At 42.0% G+C, this 19,385-nt stretch overlaps 1 long non-coding RNA gene across 2 annotated transcripts in view; it reads left to right on the top strand.

Annotated features, from left to right (window-relative positions):
- LOC113911915 overlaps positions 1-19,385 on the top strand; it is a 167,066-nt gene that overhangs the window by 142,826 nt on the left and 4,855 nt on the right. For both annotated transcript variants that reach the window (XR_003516631.1, XR_003516630.1), the window contains one exon: positions 12,679-12,820. This is a non-coding gene — a long non-coding RNA (uncharacterized LOC113911915). The remainder of the gene's footprint in view (positions 1-12,678; positions 12,821-19,385) is intronic.

Genomic DNA, 19,385 nt, shown 5'->3' with positions numbered 1-19,385 from the left:
GAGGTTCCTGTGAAGGCTTCTGAGGAGCACAGACTTCGCAGTTGGACCATCTTGCTTCAAGTTCTTATTCTAAACATAATCTAGTTATTTAGTCAGAGGGGTGGATAAAGTCAAAACGAGAGCAATTTTAGTCTAATACCATCAGCAAGAAGAAAGAGGTACCGAGATCATGTGGGTGGGCTTCCAAATTGCCTTTTCAAATTGTTTCCCTGACAAATGGCTGGAGTCCAAGTGAATACGCATGGAAGAGGTATCAAAATAGCACTTCCAAAAAGCTCCCAAATGGGGCCTATTTATGGGGCATTCTGAAATGCTGTAGCTGACAGAAATTACAAAGACGCTGTGCTTTTGAGAGTTGGCAGGAAAATAGAATATCAACCTTAATGTGAATTGTTGGGGGCTGAGAAAAGTACAATGAGGTAGAAGCTACTTGTCCCGAGGCAGAAGGTACCTCCCAACATGGCATTACTGGTAAGGTTACGCACCCTTGGAAAGAAATCCCTTTGGAGTGGAAAAAGTGGAGAGTTGCCATTTCTTTGAAATTGGGCAAGTTTTTTGAGCTTACATTTCAGTTTGAGTTTATATGTCATGATGGAGCAAGTCATATCTTTATTTTTCATAATCCCTTAAAGAATGATCACTACTTAGCACTTCTGCAGTGCGTCATTTCTTTCTTCTTGGAGCATCTTGCCCATGCCAGACATTGTGCTAGACAGTGGGATTGCAAAGATGATGAAAATACAGTCCCTGGCATCAAGGAGCTTATTGTCTAATGGAATAAACAGATGGCCCCCAGATGACTATTCCAAACTCTGAGTTCTGCTAAGCAGTGTTTTTCAACCTTGGCACTACTGATATCCAGTCAGATATTTCTTTGCTGTGAGGGACCACCCTGGGTAGTGTGGAATGTTCAGCAACATCCCTGACCCTCACGCAGCAGATGCCAGCAGCATACCCTCAGTGTGCCAACCAAAACTGTCTCCAGACATTGTCAAATGTTCCTGGGAGGCCAAATCATGCCTGGATATGAACCACTGTGTCAAAAGCACAGTCAAAGAATTGTGGATGTACAGAGAATAGAGTCCTTCCACCTTGGGAAATTAGAGAAATGATGTTGGAGTTGAGTTTGGAATTTATTCCTTCCACAAATATACTGAGCACCTACTGGATGCTAAGTGATTGCTTATGCATGAGGGTAAATAGGAGTTTCCTTAATGGTGGGAAGTGTATGTACATGGAACAGTACAATGTGTTCGGGGAACTGTCAGGCATTTGATATTTTGACCTGTGGCATGTGGGATGGGCATCAAGAAAATGAAGCCAGAGAGCTAAAGATGACCGGTTGTAAAAAAAGGCTTGGGCCTCCTGCCAAGGGAATTAGGGGTTTGGAATTTACCCTGTGGGTGTCGAGAGGCTACAGAAAGATTTTAAGCAAGAGATTCTTATGCTCAAATCACACTGACTGTGTGTACAGTTGGCAAAACAGCCTATTGAAAAGTCAAACATCCTGTCAACTCCTGTCTGCCCCACAACAAATGACCATTGTGTCTGGGGCTCCTCGCTGAATGAATCCCACAGATGATGGCTCAGTGCTGAGCTCCCGGAGTTTACAACTCCTTAAGGAAAATTCATCTCTGCCCCTTTCTCTGGAAGTTTCGCCTTTGCAATAGCTGTGAGGTAAGAGATCATTGCTGTGTACCAGCAGCTGGAAGAGAAGAAGACAGAGATGGAGGAAAAATAAAATGGATAAATGGATAAAGCAATTTGCAGAGCTCTTTTCTCCCAATGCTCTAATTTCTGACTTCCAGCATATAAATTTTTCTTTTCGAAAAAGAAACTCAGCCACTTGGATCTAGGTGGTTTGCGGCAGCTTGCCAGGCTCCCAGATTAAGTGAAAGTCATTACAAAATGTTTTACACACATGGGAAGAACAAGGCTGGTTTGGTGTTAGTTTGGCCCTCCAACATTAATTCTCATTATCTCAAAATGCAAACATGCTCAAATTTCCAGCAGATGACATTACTTTCTCCCTGATATCAGACATAAAAGAAAGAAAAATAAACATGGGACAGTGACAGCATTAAGCTGGTAGTCATTTTTCTTTAATATTTCAAATTCAATTCCAGACCAGATTCTCTGTTTTGTCCTGGAGATTAGGATAGGAAGATTGTTGTTTTGGTCTGATGAAAGCCTTTCCTTTCCAGTTAGCTTAATTAAGGGGAAACGGGAGGGAGCCAGGAGCAAAAGTCTGGTTTAGATCAGGGTGAGAGTCTTCGTTTTTTACAAACACACCACAGATTTTTTGTTGTTTCCGACATTTTTCTGGTTCTTGGTAGAAAGTCCAATTCCTTTTTCAAAATAAACTAACCCCATGGGTTCGGTGACTTGGCACTTTTGGCAAATGTTTGGTATTTCTCATGCCAGTAGACTAGAGTCTATAGGTTCCAACATGGTCTCATAAACCCAAGTGATGATGGGTAATCACTATGGCACCCTTGTCCTCACAGTCTGTAAGTATTACCAGTGATGCAAAATTAGACCATTTATCCAAACAATCCTAACACCATTTTAAAAAATCACTTACTATGTAAATTCTATCTGCTGTGGAGACTATGCTATAGTAAGTTCGTAACGTATTCTCTAAAATCCCAACTTAATTCTGGCTCTCATTACCTCTCATTGCTAGGTAGTATATGCTGTTTCCTGTGTGTGATATAAAACATGTTATGTATGTTCCTGTATGTATGTTATGTATGTATTTAAGGTAGCTAGCTCATCCCAGTTCATGTGGGACTTTCCTGGTTGCCTAAGACTTTTCTGATTTTAGCAATGAAAGCCCCTCATCCTGGGAAATCCCTCAGTCCCTTGTAAACCAGGATAGTCAGTCACCCTATTACACATGACATTGCAAATTATAATTTGTAGGGAGAGGATGATGGTATACTAAGTGTACTAAAGCTCCATCTCCAGAGACTAAGTATGATTCTTCTTTGACATTAGATATTACAGTTATTTTGTTTTTTAATTTTCCCCCATTTGCACACTTTGTGAAACTGACACCCTATCTAGTCAATGTTGGGCCCGATGAAAGTTTCCATTCACTGCTAGTACTAAGGTGACAAGCAACAAACTGAGACCAAGGCAATCATATACATCTTACCTCTGATGTTTTGCCAATACAATGGGAGCGTCCTTTTCTCATGAATAATTTTCATCCATTCCATAAGCCCACATGCAGTACTATAGTGAACTTGCTATTTGAATGAGGAGAAACCCACTATCAATCCAAAGGTGGTACATTATGAATATATACATTACATAGTTGGTGTTTGAGAAGGGCTAATTAATCACATATGTCTCTTTTCTAATTATTCATTTATTCAAATATTTATTGAGTACCTGGTCTGGGGAAGACGGGGAGGATCAGAGAAATTACTAGGTACTTTCTTCCTCGGGAAAATCAGTGAGACTGCCTAATTCTTGACATTGATGATCAGAGGAATCAGGTGGGGTTTTCTTCTTTTCTTTTGATTTTATATTTCTATATAAAGTGAAATGATTACTACAGTAAGTTAGTTAACATCCGTCACTATACATAGTTAGAAAAGTTTTTTCTTGTGATGAGAACATCTAAGATCTATACTTAGCAACTTTCAAATATGCAATATATTATTAATAATGATAGTTGCCATGCTGTACATTACATCCCCATGACTTATTTCTCTTATCACTGGAATTTTGTACCTTTTGATTCCTTCACCTGTTCTGCTCACCTTCCTGTGTCTGACAACCACCAATCCATTCTCTATATCTATGAGCTTATTTATTCCCCCCTTAGATTCTACATATGAGTGAGATTATATGGTGTTTGATTTATTTCACTTAGCATAAGGCTCTCAAAGTCCATCCATGTTGTCACAAATGGCAAAATTCCTTTTTATGGCTGAATAATATTCCACTGTATACATATAACACATTTTCTTTATCCATTCATCTAGTGATGGACACTTAGATTGTTTCCATGTCTTGGCTATTATAAATGATGTATAATGAACATGGGGCACAGATATCTTTAGGTGTTTTTTTTGCTTTACCTTGAATGGATATCTTAGTAGAACTGAAAACTGAGTTCATACCTTCTAATTATCTAATGAAAAATTATACAAGAAAACTATGCATGAAGGGGAGTAGAAGATCCAGCTCTGGAATGAATAAGTCACAGGGATGAAAGGTGCAGCATAAGGATGAGTAAGTGGCACTGTAACAGTGTTGTATGGGGACAGATGGTAGCTACATCTGTGGTGAGCCCACATAAAGTGTACAGATGTGGAATCATTACATTTTACACCTGAAACGAATGTAACATTGTGTGTCAACTACACTTCAATAAAGAAAGAAAACAATGCACACAAGAGCTAGAAACAAAAGAAGCAGCACAGAAACCTTAAAAAAAAGAAAGGAAAAAACATGATAGAAAATGAAAGTGGTAAGATGACAGCGCTCTTCTGAGGCCATAAATGAAGGCTGAAATTACAACCATATTGAATAAATGACAGACACATTGAAAATAACTAAATATAGGTTTTTTAAAGAAATCAACTTTATTGATGTATAGTTTGTATACAGTAAAAGGCACTGATTTTAAGTGCAAATTTTAATGACTTTTGACAGATTTATACCCCACACAAGCATTACCATAAACAAGATAGAAAACATTTCCATGATTTCAGAAAAGTGCTCCTTCCCAGTCGATTCCCCACTCTCCCACCCTTGGCATAATGCTGTTGAATTTTATGCTAATAGTTTTAAAAATCTCAACTGGAGAAACAATTCTCTAAGCCTATAATTACTAAGTAATTGAGTCAGAAATAAGTAGGAAAACTAAATAAACCAAAAACTGTGGAATACATTTTAAAAGTTGGCAAACAATGTCAGATGATTTCAAGGAACATATCATTTCCAGGCTGTTTGAACTATTATAATACATAGAAAAGGGTGAGAGCATTCTCAATTCGTTTTCTCAAGTTCATAGTAAAATCTGACAATGGTATAAAAAGGGAGAGAAAGGAGAGATGGAGACAGAGACTAAGACTAGACGCCCATCTCATTTGTCAACTACATGTAAAAATTCTAAATCAAATCATATCCATTCAATTTCAACAGTATATTAAATGAATAACACAGAGTGATCTAGGACATTTAATTCCAGGAATTAGAAAGTTATTTAATTTTAGTAAATCTATTAGTGTAATATCTTTTATCAATTTGTCACTTTTACCTCCAAAAATCTATTAACTCAATGCAATTTAAATAAAATACAAATGGAATATTTATTTCTTGGAATTTGACAAACGAATTCTAAAATCAATCTGAAAGAACAAATGAGCAGGGTGGCTCAGTCAGTTAAGTGTCTAACTCTTGATTTCAGCCCAGGTCATGATCTCAGGGTGGTGACATTGAGCCCCGTGTTGGGCTCTACGCTGGGCAAGGAGCCAGCTTAGGATTCTCTCTCTCTTTTTTTTAAAGATTTTATTTATTTATTTGACAGAGAGAGAGAGATAGCGAGAGCAGGAACACAAGCAGGGGGAGTGGGAGAAGAAGAAGCAGACTTCCCGCTGAGCAGGGAGCCCGATGCGGGGCTCGATCCCAGGACACTGGGATCATGACCTGAGCCGAAGGCAGATGCTTAATGACTGAGCCACCCAAGCGCCCCTGGATTCTCTCTCCTTCTCTCTCCCTCTGCCCCCTCCCAAAAATTTTAAAAAATAAAATAAACATAAAAATAAAACACAAATGAGCGGAGATAGCAAAGAAAATATTGGGGAATTTGATCTAAAATATGAGGTTATAGTAATAAGAATATTTAGTACTGGTACCAGAATGTACAAATCCCTGCAATAGAACTGAATGTCCCAAAGGAGATCAACCAATATTGAGAAATGAACAGGCTGAGTTAAGGCCCCAAGGTTGTTTTTTTGTTTTTTTATTTTTTGTAGCAACTAGTTAGTGTTATCCTAACTACTATGCCATATACATAGCCCAATACTTAGAAAAATGTAAGCAATCTATTTCACTTTAGTGTAGCTGTTATATCAAAATTTGACAATGTAATGGAGAGAAGGAAACAAACTTTCCTTTGTAAACACAGACAATATATAATTGTCTTACATAATTTTCAACATCTTAATCGAAACCCAATTAATTAAGAAACAACCAACGGATAAGTGTGTGAGCAAGTTGAATTTATTATAAGAATGTAAGAATGGTTTAGGGTTAGAAACTCCACAAATTTTGGGGCACCTGAGTGGCTCAGTCGTTAAGCATCTGCCTTTGTCTCAGGTCATGATCCTGGATTCCTGGGATTGGGCCAGCATCTGGCTCCCTGCTCAGTGGGAAGCCTGCTTCTCCCTCTCCCACTCCTCCTGCTTTGTGTTCCCTCTCTCGCTGTGGCTCTCTGTCAAATAAAGAAATAAAATCTTAAAAAAAAAAAAAAGAAAAGAAACCAAATTTTATCACAGTAGGTGCAAGTAGGTGCAATCTTATTGGCATTGTAGTAGATCCTGAAAAAGCATTCTGTAGCATTCAACACCCATCCCTCATGTTCAAACAAAACCGGCAAAACCTGTACTAAGTGGATATTTCCATAACATAAGAATGAATAGGGATACTTAAACCAACAGCCAGTATCATATTCACACTGTAATGCAAGAATTCAGGAACAAGACAAGAAAGCCCATCCTTTCTTATTTTATTTAATATTGCTCTGAAGTCTTGGCTATGCAAATGAACAAGAAATGAAAACTAACATGTAGCTCTTGGGAAGGAGGAAGAAAAAAATTCCTTGTACTTAAATTTGTGCATCCAGAAACCGAAAGATCAATGGAAAATTTATTAGAAAACAATGTATAAGGGGGGAAAAAGCACAGATAGCTGTTATATCTTGCCCAGTAACTTTTAGACCTGGATTGGAATTTGAGGACACAAGATGCTTCTACACATGCCTGCAGAAAATGCAGTAAGAAACCATAATAATTAAATAAATCGCATCTCTCTTTCCAGCCTGTGCATCTTAGCGTTTTATTCTATTCTATTCTCTCTCTCTCTCTCTCTCAGTCTCTCTCTCTCACACACACACAGCCCTTGAACACCTGCGAGAGAGGAGAATAAAATTTTCAATAGTTTTCTTTTCCTTATGGAGAAGGGTGAAGATGGAGACCTAATATTTTTATTTGAATGGAAATACTGTAAAGGGGGAGGAAAGCTAATTTTGAAGCTTCATTTGGTGGATTTTGGATGGAGCCTTTTACGTTTAGCAGATTTCTCTTCTGCGTGTGATACCAGGAAAGGACGTGGTGACCTGTTGAGGAGAAGCAGTGCAAAGGGAGACTCAGAGTCTGATTTGGTCAGAGAACAAAAGTCCTTAGCATGAAGGAAGAACAGATATTTTGGAGCAATTGACCAGACTCCAGGCAAGAGGAAAAGGGAGGGGGTGAGTCCCACAACACAGTGGGAAGTCAGGTAGGTCAAGGGAAGGAGCTAGACTTCTACCTATTTCCCTTCTCTCTTTCACAGCTAAGCTGTCTTGAAGGTTATCCTTACAAGTGTCTACTTTCTCACCTCCACTTCCATCTTCAGAGAATTCCAATCTCACTTCCTCCCCAAAAACGTCTCTGATCTGCCTTTGTCCAGAGTAACTACATCCATATCTCCAAACACAACAGTAATTTTTCTGCCATTATATCTGACCTCTCTGCAGCATTCAAGACAGTTAACAGGGCAGTTGGCTATTCACACTTTCTTGCAAATCTTTCTTGCTTGATTTCTCTGCTTTTCTCTCTGTTTCACTGCCTGTTCCCTCTTGCCACAGTTTGCTGGGCATTGATAATCCCTGATGTACATACAAAGTATCTGGAATTAGAGGTACAGTAAAAATTATAGGAAATAATAACCTTAAAAGGAGGTGGCACTATATATAGATAGTGGGGCTCTGGTAGTGATCTAAAATGGTCCTACGGGCACCTGGGTGGCTCAGATGGTTAAGCGTCTGCCTTTGGCTCAGGTCATGATCCCAGGGTTCTGGGATCGAGTCCCGCATCGGGCTCCCTGCTCTGCGGGGAGCCTGCTTCTCCCTCTGCCTTTCTCTCTCTCTCTCTCTCTCTGACTCTCATGGATAAATAAATAAAACATTAAAAAAAGAATCTAGCAACATTTAAAATAAATAAATAAATAAATAAATAAATAAATAAAATGGTCCTAGACTTCAGATTGGACAAGGCTTATTTCACACACAAAAAAAGTATACTTTAATAGAGTTTGATTTAAATGATAATGATGCTAAATTATATAACATCCCTCATTGGAGTGGTCTGTGTTCTTATCTGCATGAGAGAAAGGGTCAGGTGGAATATGGTTCAACATCTACAGTGCATCTTCATTTGGGTGAAATGCAGCAGATGAGAGGGGAAAAAATGCTCTCAGGAGGGAAGATAGCAGTTTCAGGCTGCCTCATGTTGTCTTACCAGATGCACCCAAAGACTCTTGAGTTCTTGCAATGCAGTGGACACACAGATAAGTGTCCTTCCTTGCCCCCACCACTGCACACAACCACCCCCTCCATGAAGCTTGCCTCTCAAGTTCTTTCTGCTGTGACCCTGTCAACCCCTTTCTCCTCCTTCTTCCAGAGTCCAAGGGTTCATTTTCTATTCAGCTAAAACATTTACCCAAAAACTATTCAGTGTGGCCACATGGGAACACTTTAGGGCTCAGGAGGCTCAGGGAGCTACACAGCCTTCGGTATGGTCACTTACTGAAGGTTCTATGCTAGGTGTTGTGAAGAAACCAAAGTTGTACAGAAACAACCCTTTTCCTGGAGAACATAACCACGTAACTGGGGGAGACCAGACAAATATCTATAAAAAGGAGAATAACAATGCAAGAATACTTCAGTGAAACTTCATAGACTGTAAGTGTCTAGGGCAGAGGGATGAGCAGGGGTGCCACATGGACAGAGGGGACCAAGGAAAGCTCCCCTGAAAGATGGGGCTTGAGCTGGACTTGGAGGGGTCCATAGGTTTTATACACATGGTGAGAAAGGAGAAGGTGCAGGTGACAAAGACAGGGTCTGAGCTGACTGCTGCTTCCACATCTATCCAAACAGCTCCTCTCCTCATCATATTGACCACACTTAGCCATTTTCATTTCCTGGAGAGAAGGCTCATAGCTCACTCCACACGAGATCCAAATGTCAACACTGCGGGATCAGGGAGGGTGTAAGTCCAAGAGTGGCCTGTAGCTGGTCTCCTAACCATGATAAAACTGGATCTCCCTTCTCTAATTTTTCTTCTCTCTCATAACTTCCCTTGGTGTGACTACTGCCATATCCTCTCTGTAACATTCTTCTGGTAGAAGACACATGTTTCATATTAGAACTCATCAGAAGAATCCTCTGTTTGTCACTGCTCTGGAACCCCAAATATGCTTTTATAAGCTTGTATATAAGATGGGATTACAAAGTTTAAAGCAAAAGAGAAAGCTAAAAAATAATTAACCACTGACACAGCATGGGTAATACCCAATCAGAATGGACTCCAGCTGTAGTAATACATACTGGCTGCATATTAGATCTGTCAGGGCAGACACAGCTCAGCCCCAGTTTCCACTCCAATTCTGCAAAGACACAGTATCAAATGCTGGTTGTTTGGGATGCCATGACTGTACACATCAGTCTGTAAAAAAAATAAAATAAAATAAAATTCAGCCAAGTAAATTTGAAGATCTAACGGCTTTATTAAATAATTCATGAATTGGGCAGCACCACATCTAGCAAGTAGAAAGGACCTCCAAGGTGGGGCAAGAAGTTACTAGAAAAAGAAAAGGTTGTTTCAGACAACGTCACTTTCCCTGAAAGGGAAGGGCAGGGGGTCTTATTAGGTGGATTACCTCATCTTCCTTTGAGGGATGGAGAGGGCCCATGTGACAGATTACCTCACTGGTGCTGACCAGAAAATTCCTGACTGACTGATTAAGCGATGTTTACACTAAAAAAAAAAAAAAAAAAAAAAAGACTGCATTTCAGGGAGGGGGTGTAAAACTGCAATTAGGTTAGATATTAAGTCTGGTGACACAGCCTAGCATAAGTGATCCCATTTTGGACCTGTGGTTTTTCTTTTTGACAGCAGCAGTAGAGACGGGTTTCTCCAGAGCTCTCAGAACATTTGCTACCCCATCTCTTGCTCCTGAAGTTAATTTCTTGTCTGCAGCCTTTCAGTCAGTCTAGACATCTCAACGCCCAGTTAACACTCCACTCCATGTCCAGTTTCCCCTTTTGAGCACAATAAGAGCTATTAAAACTATTCTCTTCACTTCTCTTATGATGGCCTGGAATGGAAACTCCAGCCCCCACTTCGATTGTCTACACATCATTTCCACAGGTGGCTCCACTTACAGTGACTCCATCCCCAAAGACCTCCTTCCATACACTTTCCCCACTTTTGCCACCATCCAGTTCTGTCAGCTATTTCACGGATGTGTATGTGTGTGTCTAATAACTTCCCCAAGATGACTTCTTATGAGGAATTGAGACGATTGGGTCTGGGATTCTCCACATTTCTGTTAATGTTAATGTTCAGGGATTACCATAACGGGTTGAAACTCTAGAGCCAGGCTTCCCTCCCCACCCCATTTCACCCTACCCTGTAGGTGCACTTTGCTTTCCAGGTACACAGAGTCCTAATTAAATTTTTTCCTGTGGGGTTGCAATAACCAAGTCCACTCTGAACGATTGCTTCATGGGGGTGAAAAAATACCTTTGAGCTAATCTAGGCCTTGAACTGAAACCACACATTGTCGTATTGAAGTTAATTTATAGCTTGCCAAAGGCTACTTCCAGGTTCAAGGAAGAATGTTTTTAAAGTACCATGAAAAAGTTCGTAAGACTTCTTGAACATCAAATAAGTCTTACAACACAAGGTTCTGAGGAGTTACTGTAATCGCAAATGAACCAGAAACAGAGGGACTAAATTTCTTTTACAATACACAAGGGATTAAAAATTTAGAGAAAAAAGTGATTGGCCAAATACAATTTGAGGCCTGCCAAAGGCCAGCCATTTGGAAAAATCATATGGAGTATGTGCCACATCCAAAGTGTAGCCAGGTCAGCTGCAAGATGCTCTTTGGAAATCCAGGGCTGAGTGGCAGATGCAGGTGGGGCCTGGGCCTATAGTGGAGAAATTCTGGAACACAGATGGAAACCAAGAACAGGGGGAGGGAGAGGAAAGAAGTGGAGAGGGTAGGAGAGAGCAGTGGAATGCTTTAGAGAAGGCCCCAGAGGAGAAAGTGTGACAGAGGCAGCTGACTTGTAGAAGTACTGGGAGAGTAGAAGCCCCACCTCCCCATCCCACAATGCCCCCCACATGCCAGAGGTGATAAAGAGCTTGTGCCTTGAAAGGGGCTCCTAGCCTAGAGCCTACAGATGGGCTGAGCATGCAGGCGTGGGTGTAAATACAGCGACTGATTATAAGATGTTTGGTTGGGGAGACTTGCCTTAAAAAGTGGACAGAATAATTTTTATTTTTATTTATTTTATTCATTTTTGAATAAAAATGAATTCAGACAAAATGAATATCGGGTATGAAATATGGAAAAATGGTTTTGTTCAAGCTTTTCTCCAAGCTAAAGCACACACCAGCACGAACACACACACAATTTTCGGAAGCAAGATTTACAGGAAGAAGAAATCATTGAATTTTATTGACTACATTAGCACCAAGGAGGTTAGCCCAAGAGCAAGGGAAACAAGAGGAGCCTGATCCACCTCTAGGAGGAAGTGGCTTAGTGCATGCTTTGATACCTCAGCTGGTAGAATGGAGGACTGTAGACTGGATATGTGTAGTGGAAAGTGGCTTAAAGTCCAAGCCAGGTTACTGCAGAATTTGGAAGTAGGCAGGACTTCCCTGTGCCTTTCTTTAGGCCTTCCTTCCCCTCACAGATAGAATGGCAAGAAATTCTCAGGTTAAGGCCAACCTGCCTGCTTCTCTTGGGCCACCTCTTCTCTGGCTTCTTATTGATTCTCAGCCCTTTAGCACCCAGGACAACGACTAGATAACAAAAGCAAACTTATGGGGATCCACTCAAACCACATGCCAACAAGCACCTATATGTATTCAGCTTTTTAAAGCACCACACACACCTTAGCCTCACAATATCCATCTCATGGGTATGTGCCAGTCCCTTCATCTCACAGAGAATAAACACTTGTAGAACTTGGAAGAGTGGACAAACAGAAGAAAGTAAAAGAGTAACATCAGCTCTATTCACAGGAATGGTGGATAAATAAGAAATAAATGAGATGGTCACTTCCTGAATATTTTGCAGTGACTCTGCCTTTCTGCAATTCATTTTTGGCACAGATTTCAGAATCTCTGAGGCCACTGTATTTGGATTACATTTTATAATGTCATAACCTTATAATTAGTATATTGAACATGCTCTTGCTTTTCTTCTGCTCTGCCTAGCAGCAGAGTTTGGACAAGGGAAATATAGATAAGAAACTATTAATTATCTGCCAGAAAAGAAAAAAAAGGCTACTTATCTTTTGGGGCAAAATAGATCTGCTGAGCACATATAAGAGTTATAACTATTTTTGCATAAAATAAATAGTCTCCTTTCTGTATTCTCTAGAAGGCGTGGTGAATTGTCATTTATCTTCTACTCCCAGCCTGTGTTCTTGATCCTACTGTAACCCTTATTACTTACAAGAGATGACAGCAAGATCAGAATTCTGTGGAGCTGAAAACTGGACCGTAGTTTGGTTGGAACAACAGTAAGTGTCCTTGAAAACATCTCACTCTTGATGACTGTCTGGGTTATGATTATCTGGTATTTAACATTTGGTATCAAGTCCAACTGGGAAATGCCATATTTGGGAAATGGTCATCTATCTCATGTCAGTCCCCCAGTGGCTCCAAAGCCCCAGTCACCTGGTAGGCCTGCAAGTCCCAGGGACTTCTCAGCCCTGACTGAGCACGGTACACTTCAGGGGGTCCCACTTCCAACCTGGTCTTATTTGTCAAGCTCCAAACCTGGAGAAAGAGAAGCCAGGAGATGGCACTCCTACCTTATTCACCCACCATGGTCAAGTTGACACAACAATAGTGAACTTCTGCTTTCTTTGAAGACAGGTGCATACCAGGATCTGTCCTTAGAACTCCTCTCCCAGCTTATCCAAAGGAAGTAATATTGGAGACAGCATATTTGAGAGCAGATTTATCTATGCAGATTCACAGCCCTGGGGATTTAGGGGAGGTTGCAGCATTTTTTTGCCCTGTCCAGGCAGAGAGACTTGGGAAGGAGGGGAATCATACTGGCCACTTGAACATCGAGAAGAAGAAATAAAGTGCATAAACTTGAAGATGCAAAGGAAACTCTCATCCCCCCCCACCAAACAGCTAATCACAGGAGAGTTTTACAGAATTGTCCAAGAGCTGGGGCATCTGGTGGCTCAGTCAGTTAAGAGTCTGCCTTCAGCTCAGGTCATGATCTCAGAGTCCTGGGATTGAGCCCTACATCAGGCTCTTTCTCAGCGGGGAGTCTGCTTCTCCCTCTCAGTCTCCCTCTGTTCTCTCTTGCTCACAAATAAATAAAATCTTTAAAAAAATTATCAAGAGTATGCTTAAAGAATGATAGATTTGATGTTTGCTGTCTTTGGCCTAGAAGTTTCTCAGAATCTCCCTATAGCCCTTCTTGATACATAGTGTGCATTCTAAAGTGTGCAGGGAGGGGTGGATTGCAACTTGGCATGATCTTCCTTACATGTAAATCCTTAAACTAAAGGGAAAGCTGGACAATACACTCAGACAAACTATAGGAAAGGAAATAAAGGGGAAAAAAATCATCTGTTAATGTCAATAAAACTCTGACTTAATTTGGTATAACCATGCTGTGCCTAATTAAAACACACACTTGATAGTAAAGAAGTGCTTGCCTAAAAAGACTTTCAGTAAATGTAGTAAACAATAATCAGCTTTGCTTTATTATCATAAATGTTGCTGCTAATAACACTCCCTTGAAATCAGAGAACATCTAAGACTGCTCCTCTGGCTGTTTTGCCACATGTAGTTGGACCATTTAGTCACAGATATAAGACGAAGGCTATTTATAGATACCATTTTCCTGGCAGGCTAATGAAGAATGGGTAAAGTAGTGAGTGACCTTGATAAATGAAGAAAAGGGGTGGGGGACGAATGACTCTCTCCAGGGTATTCCCAGAGCTCTGGCCTTGAAAGAAGGAGCAAAGCAGGAATGTCAGGCAGCGTGGGCAGGAGGGTGAAGGTGACAAGGAGGGGAGTTGAACCTGCCCCATATTCAGACCAGAGAGAATGCCATGGGACACAGACTGGGGAAAAACCAGAAGATCAGAAAAGGGAGGAAAGGCACAGTCCTTCCTGCTGTAGCCCTTTAGGGGGTAGGATGCTGCGTGGGCTCGTCTCACACCCTGGGTTCGGCACCAGCTCGGTGCCAAGCCAGGAGCCAGCCACAAGGACAAGTAGCATGCTTCCTGCTCGCCACCGTGCCCGGCTCCCAAGCTTACCAAGGCCAGCTCCCAAAAGCCTGTATGGACACCGAGAGCCCATTAGGCCATCCTACCCCAGCTCTAGTCCTGCCAGGTTTCCCACTCACCTTCCTGATTTTCTGCCTGCCTGTATTTTGAAGGACAAGTAGAAGGTTATCAAACAAATGCTGAAGTACTCATTGTGATTAGAGGAAATCATGTGGTCAAAGAAACTAATGAGGCAGTGTGTTCCAGGAGCCACAGGTGTGTGGTATCTCTGGTGTCCAGAATGGGTGAGGCATAAGGACAGAGGATAGGGCAGTGTGTGCCAGTTTAGGAAAATGTGAAAATCATCAAATTAGGGAAATGTCACCTGGCCAGACTTCTGCTTTAAGAAGGCCAGCTTAGGGGCACCTGGGTGGCTCCGTCAGTTGTGTCCAGCTCGTGATTTCTACTCAGGTCATGATCTCAGGGTCATATGAGATCGAGCCCTGCTTTTGGCTCCAAGCTGGGTGTGGAGCCTGCTTAAGATTCTCTCTCCCAGAGCGCCCGGGTGCCTCAGTCGTTAAGCGTCTGCCTTCGGCTCAGGTCATGATCCCAGGGTCCTGGGATCGAGCCCCGCATCAGGGTCCTTGCTCTGCAGGAAGCCTGCTTCTCCCTCTCCCACTCCCCCTGCTTGTGTTCCCTCTCTTGCTGTGTCTCTCTCTGTCAAATAAATAAAATCTTTAAAAAAATAAAAATAAAAAAAAAGATTCTCTCTTCCTCTCCCTCTGTTCCTCCCCTGCTGGTGCCCCCCCCCCCCTAAAAGAAAAAAGGAGGAAAAAAAAAAAAAGAAGAAGAAGAAGAAGACCAGCTTAACTATAGTCTGGAGGACAGTCAGTGGCCTACCCAGATTTTGGATATGGCTAAAGATTATAGAGTTTGGAGAGCTCTCATTAAACAAAGGAATTTAAATAATTAGGTAGAAACGCAAAAATGTATTTAGAATGAGAAAATAAACCAAAACTAAAGAAAAAATTTAGAATGGTAATAAACACCACAAACACAGGTTGAAAACCTAGAAATTCCAATAAATTTATTTTGTAGAATTCTCATCGAGAGAGAGAGAAAGTATGGTACCTTTATAATCAAATACACAGCATACTCCCCAAAGAGAGAACTTCTGTTGTGATTAGTTGTTGTTGAAAACAAAGCCTTCTGTTTACAATTTTATATATCTGACATTTGGAAGACTCTTCCACAGACTAGCTCCTGCTTTGTGCATTTCAAACTTTGCTTCTCATTGAGTCCTATGGTGTCAACACCATAGGACACGCCCGTCATGACGTGAGTGCTGGCCTTCTGCTTGGTGTCACAGACAAAGCTGGGTGCGTTGGTGCAGTGAGCCAAAGGAATATTCCTAGAAGTCATTCCTACACCAGGAATTATTCAGGCAAGATGGCTTGCAATAACCTCGCTGCATTTAGAAACAGATGCCACCCACAGAAGCATCCTCTATGAAACCTGAACCAAATGTATTTCCAGCTCGACTTCCCTTTAGCTAGAGCCCCCCAACTGCCCATGACTATGCTAACACTCCAACAGTGGAGGTGGGGGAATCTGGGATGGAAAGAGAAAACAGTTTTAACCAATTATGGTTAAATATATCATATTTTAATACATTTAATATGTATATATAATATTTTAATACACATATGTATATATGTATTAACACATTGTTAGGGCTCCTCTGTCTCTTGGCAAGGACAAGGCGCTGAAGCTGAAGCCTGTCTGTGTTCACTAGCTACAAGGCGCATCCTCCTCTGAGGGTACTGAATGTGGTCTGGTGCTGCAGAAGACACCCTCTGGACTGACCATAAATGATCCAAGGCAGAGAACAGATGTGAATGGCAACGGGCAGGTAGAACCAGAGAGACGTGACGATGATTCAACATGGGAGATGCCAGAGAAAAGAGTGTGGCACCATCTAGTCTGGTGCTTGCCCCTCTCGACTTGTCCAGAAAATTCATCAACACCCAATTATGACGTGCCAGGCAGAGTTCACTGCCAAGCAGAGTGGGGTATGTCCCCAGCACGCCGGCAGCTTTTGCCAACCTCAGCCACAGTGTCTGTTTCTGGGGCCACTTAGCAAGTATGAGAGCTTTCTCTCTGTTCCCGTGAGTGAGGCCACCCAGTAAGATGTGTCTAGATCTGTTGCCATCCAGGACACACCCACCTGCTGGCTCTTTGTGATGCAAGGTATACTTTTTCCTCCCAACCTAGCCAAATCCCAGTCTCATACCTAACTTCAATTTGCAGAGGCCAAATGAGCATGACACTGTTTTGCATTTTTGAAATATCTTTAGTCTAATTTCCCCCCTGGAACCCCCCCACCTTGCCCCGGTTAGTAAAAACACAAGCTGAACATAGACAGGAAGGAGAAAACCCATCCACTAGCCCCTGCACATGATCTTGGTACGCTGGAGGGGTATGGGAAAGCATTTTTCCATCATGATAAGCTACACTACTGAGGGTTCTATGCCCCTGAGAACGTGGAAGCCAACAATCGGGGAAACCCCACCGAAAATTTTCGATAGGTGATACAGGGATGACTCCCACAGGCACTCAATCTTTGCACAAAGTCTACAGCAAGCATGCTCTTTTCACAAGAAGACTTTGCTGCTTCTCAAATAATCCCCAGAGGAGACTTGCTGGATGTCCCATAACGAATAAAACTGCTGATAGGGATGGAAAAAGTTTATGAAGGATTTTGAAACCCAAAATACCACATGTAGAGTCAGAACATTTTATTTATACCTTTGCCTGATGCTTCGCCCACGCACACAGGATTAAGGAAGAAATATATGACCGCCTGCTTGGCCCAGAAGTCTCTCAGGCAGTCGCCACTGGTCTGAAGGGAGCGCCGCTGACCCAGGGCCAAACGTCGATCTGTAGCACAAGACTCCTTTTCAAGTTGAAAGGGAAAGTAAGAGAGAATAAAATCTTCAATAGTAAACATCGTCCCATATATTTTGTTTTTGTTTCAGTCTACAAATAAAAATAAGCCTAAGTGGCCTCTTCTGGCGTAAGATTACAGGTTAAAAAATAAATCCACAAACTATTATATAATAAGAAGATAAGAATAATTAAGAATAATATATTTCTTTTTAAAAACCTTGACGGATAACCTTTAAGATGTTCTGAGGGTTGTGTTCAGGCCACACACATGATGGCCAATATTTTTTCTTCCCTTTTTATAAAAAAAAAGAGAGAGAGAGAGAGCTAATTTTGCTTAAAATAGAAGGAGGTCTATGGGTCTTGCATTGAAGCATTTTTTCTAATCACACAAAATTATCACTATTTCAAGGAAATAAAACAAAAGCCAAATGGACAGCAGCATGTACACACATACAGTAGTAATGCATGTGGACAAAGAGAAGTTGCTCGGGGGCCCTCCATGGAAACAAAATCTTATGTTCTGACCTTCTGTGATTCCAGAGCCTGGGCGGAACCAGAGCCTTGACAGGGACCACAAAATCTACTAGGTGCCAAGCTAGGTTTCCTTTACCCTTCCTTCCCCTCAGGAGGCCATATGCAACTCCGACCCCAGCAACTGTCATCCCTTCAATCCCCTTTTCCACAAGGGATGGAAAGAGAATGAAGGAGCCTCACTCAGTCTGCCTGTGGGAACAAGGAAAAGAGTGTCCTTCTCAGGAGCACACCCCTTCACGGAGACTGGTGTGGAGGGAGCAGAAAATGTCTGGCCCTTAAATCTCACCTTCCTTCCGTGTGGCCCTGCCTGTGGGGCAAAGCATGCTTGGAATGAGAGGAAGGGGAGAAGGGGAGACCCTTGCCTACTAGGAGCCCAGCAACATCATGGCCTCTTATCAGACGTGACTCCTCTGGTTTTCACCACAACTGTGCAGGGTGGGCACCGCGTCGGCCCTATCAGTGTGAAATAGATGGAGGCTAGGTCTCCCACATGATGCTTCCTTCTATGTGTCAACTTGGCTGGGCTCTGCTATCCAGACCAATCTGGATGTTGCCATGAACGTGTTTTATAGACGTGGTTAGCACTGACATCAAGAGATTTTGAGTAAGGCAGATTACCTGCCATTATGGGAGGGGGCCTCATCTAGCCGGTTGAAGGTCTTCAGAGGAGAGAGACTGAAGTCCCAGAGGAAGAGGGAATTCTGCCTGCAGGCGGCCTTCAGACCCAAGCAGCAGCCTCACCCTTGGGTCTCCAGCAGAAGTCAGACGTGGCGGCCTCCACAATCATGGAGGAGTAATTCCTTACACTAAATCTCAGTCTCTCCCTCTGCGTTTCCCTCTCTGTCTCCCCCTTTCCTATATATCTCCTACTGATCCTGGTTTTCTGGAGAAAGCTGACTAACACATCCTGCCGCTACTGGGCCTAGTACAGGCTCTTGCTCTTCAAATGGCACCCGATCGCCAGAAGGGTGATTGAATGCTGCATTTAATCCTCTTCCTGAATCACTCAGGACACACTTAGAAAGCATCTGCTATGTGTTTCGTCCTGTATTAGGTTCTAGAAGTCCCCCAGAACAACAGAAGCCTGATCCCTGCCCTCCCAGAGCTTAGGCATGACTGCCAAGTACATGTGCAATTACAAGCAGCAGTTGAGGATGCCAAAGGAACAAGAGAGAGAGTCAGCAAATTGGTAGTTGGGAGATTAGGAAGGGCCTCCTAGAGGAAGTAGATATCTAAGTGGAGACCCAGAGAATGAATTTGAAATCGCCAAATAAGAAAGAAGATTATTCAGGCAGAACCAACTGTGCAGGCAGATTCAGAGGTAAGAGGACAAGCAATGGAAGGTGGCCCCGAAGCCAGAAGCAGA

This window comes from Zalophus californianus, chromosome 12 (assembly GCF_009762305.2).
Source record: "Zalophus californianus isolate mZalCal1 chromosome 12, mZalCal1.pri.v2, whole genome shotgun sequence".
Classification (NCBI taxonomy): domain Eukaryota; kingdom Metazoa; phylum Chordata; class Mammalia; order Carnivora; family Otariidae; genus Zalophus; species Zalophus californianus.
This window is presented reverse-complemented; position numbering and strand designations above follow the sequence as displayed.